The sequence below is a fragment of the Carassius auratus genome, unplaced genomic scaffold (genome assembly GCF_003368295.1).
Source record: "Carassius auratus strain Wakin unplaced genomic scaffold, ASM336829v1 scaf_tig00042133, whole genome shotgun sequence".
In the NCBI taxonomy this organism is placed as follows: Eukaryota; Metazoa; Chordata; class Actinopteri; order Cypriniformes; family Cyprinidae; genus Carassius; species Carassius auratus.
In genome coordinates this window covers 1-2,500 of record NW_020526696.1, presented here as the reverse complement: position 1 = coordinate 2,500, position 2,500 = coordinate 1, and the positions used below count along the sequence as shown (strand labels likewise).

At 41.5% G+C, this 2,500-nt stretch overlaps 3 non-coding genes and 2 pseudogenes across 3 annotated transcripts in view; all 5 read right to left on the bottom strand.

Annotated features, from left to right (window-relative positions):
* Window positions 1-89, bottom strand: part of LOC113085624 (5S ribosomal RNA) — a 119-nt gene extending 30 nt beyond the window's left edge. The window contains exon 1 of the ribosomal RNA XR_003284337.1: window positions 1-89. This exon is cut by the window's left edge and continues 30 nt beyond it. This is a non-coding gene — a ribosomal RNA (5S ribosomal RNA).
* A 373-nt stretch (window positions 90-462) lies between these two features.
* Window positions 463-588, bottom strand: LOC113085661 (uncharacterized; annotated as a pseudogene).
* A 390-nt stretch (window positions 589-978) lies between these two features.
* Window positions 979-1,098, bottom strand: LOC113085660 (uncharacterized; annotated as a pseudogene).
* A 363-nt stretch (window positions 1,099-1,461) lies between these two features.
* On the bottom strand, window positions 1,462-1,581 carry LOC113085654 (5S ribosomal RNA). Its single transcript, XR_003284365.1, has one exon. It is a non-coding gene; the product is annotated as a 5S ribosomal RNA (ribosomal RNA).
* A 365-nt stretch (window positions 1,582-1,946) lies between these two features.
* LOC113085657 (5S ribosomal RNA) lies at window positions 1,947-2,066 on the bottom strand. Its single transcript, XR_003284368.1, has one exon. It is a non-coding gene; the product is annotated as a 5S ribosomal RNA (ribosomal RNA).
* Between the last annotated feature and the right edge of the window lie 434 nt (window positions 2,067-2,500).

The window sequence follows — 2,500 nt, the reverse complement described above, 5'->3', positions numbered from 1 at the left end:
CTCCCATCCAAGTACTAACCAGGCCCAAACCTGCTTAGCTTCCGAGATCAGACGAGATCGGGCATAGCCAGGTTGGTATGGCCGTAAGCGAAGACTGCTGCAAAGAGAGGGCTATTTAAAGACCAGCCAATCTAATCGCCAGTACATTATATAAGTAGGAAAGAAAACCCAAAAGCTTAAAGCACCTGGTATTCCTAGGCAGTCTCTCATCAAAGTACTAACCAGACCTAAACCTGCTAAGATTCAGAGATCGGGCATTGACTCTTTTTTTTTTTTTTTTTTTTTTAATGAAAGATTATTATATAATTCGTGAAAGTTTCCAAAAAGATTAAAGCACCTGGTATTCCCAAGCAATCTCCCATCCATGTACTAACCAGGCCCAAACCTGCTAATATTCAGAGATCGGGCATTGACTCTATTTTTTGGCAAAATTATTATATACTAAGTGAAAAATGTCCAAAAAGCTTACAGCACCCGGTATTCCCAGGCGGTCTCCCATCCAAGTACTAACCAGGCCAAACCTGCTTAGCTTTGTTCCGAGATCAGACGAGAATCGGGCAATAGCCCAGGTTTGGTATGGCCGTAAGCGAAAGACTGCCTGCAAAGAGCGGGCTATTTAAAAGACCAGGCCAATCTAATCGCTTCAAGTACATTATATCAAGTAGGAAAGAAAAACCCAAAAGCTTAAAGGCACCTGGTATTCCTAGGGCAGTCTCTGCATCAAAGTACTAACCAGACCTAAACCTGCTAAGATTCCAGAGATCGGGCATTGACTCTTTTTTTCTTTTTTTTTATGAAAAGATTATTATATAATTCGTCGAATTTTCCAAAAAGATTAAAGCACCTGGTATTCCCAAGCAACCTCCCATCCATGTACTAACCAGGCCCAAACCTTGCTAACCTATTCAGTAGATCGGGCATTGGCACTCTATTTTTTGGCAAAAATTATTATATACTGAAGGTGAAAAATGTCCAAAAAGCTTACAGCACGCCGCGTATTCCCAGGCGGTCTCCCATCCAAGTACTAACCAGGCCCAAACCTGCTTAGCTTCCGAGATCAGACGAGATCGGGCATAGCAGGTTGGTATGGCCGTAAGCGAAGACTGTTGCAAAGAGAGGGCTATTTAAAAGACCAGCCAATCAATCCCAGTACATTATATAATAGGAAAGAAAACCCAAAAGCTTAAAGCACCTGGTATTCCTAGGCAGTCTCTCATCAAGTACTAACCAGACCTAAACCTGCTAGATTCAGAATCGGGCATTGACTCTTTTTTTTTTTTTTTTTTAATGAAAGATTAATTATATAATCGTGAAATTTTCCAAAAAGATTAAAGGCACCTGGTATTCCAAGCAATCTCCCATCCATGTACTAACCAGCCCAAACCTGCTAATATTCAGAGATCGGGGCATTGACTCTATTTTTTGGCAAAATTATTATATACTAAGTGAAAAAGTCCAAAAAGCTTACAGCACCCCGGTATTCCCAGGCGGTCTCCCATCCAAGTACTAACCAGGCCCAAACCTGCTTAGCTTCCGGGATCAGACGAGATCGGGCATAGCCAGGTTGGTATGGCCGTAAGCGAAGACTGTTGCAAAGAGAGGGCTATTTAAAGACCAGCCAATCTAATCGCCAGTACATTATATAAGTAGGAAAGAAACCCAAAAGCTTAAAGCACCTGGTATTCCTAGGCAGTCCTCTCATCAAAGTACTAACCAGACCTAAACCTGCTAAGATCAGAGATCGGGCAATTGACTCTTTTTTTTTTTTTAATGAAAGATTATTATATAATTCGTGAAAGTTTCCAAAAAGATTAAAGCACCTGGTATTCCCAAGCAATCTCCCATCCATGTACTAACCAGGCCCAAACCTGCTAATATTCGAGATCGGGCATTGACTCTATTTTTTTGGCCAAAATTATTATATACTAAGTGAAAAATGTCCAAAAGCTTTACAGCACCCCGGTATTCCCAGGCGGTCTCCCATCCAAGTACTAACCAGGCCCAAACCTGCTTAGCTTCCGAGATCAGACGAGATCGGGCATAGCCAGGTTGGTATGGCCGTAAGCGAAGACTGCTGCAAAGAGAGGGCTATTTAAAGACCAGCCCAATCTAATCGCCAGTACATTATATAAGTAGGAAAGAAAACCCAAAAGCTTAAAGCACCTGGTATTCCTAGGCAGTCTCTCATCCAAGTACTAACCAGACCTAAACCTGCTAAGATTCAGAGATCGGGCATTGACTCTTTTTTTTTTTTTTTTTTTGAAAGATTATTATATAAATCGTGAAATTTTCAAAAAGATTAAAGCACCTGGTATTCCCAGCAGTCTCCCATCCATGTACTAACCAGGCCCAAACCTGCTAATATTCAGAGATCGGGCATTGACTCTATTTTTTGGGCAAAATTATTATATACTAAGTGAAAAATGTCCAAAAAGCTTACAGCACCCGGTATTCCCAGGCGGTCTCCAATCCAAGTACTAACCAGGCCAAACCTGCTTAG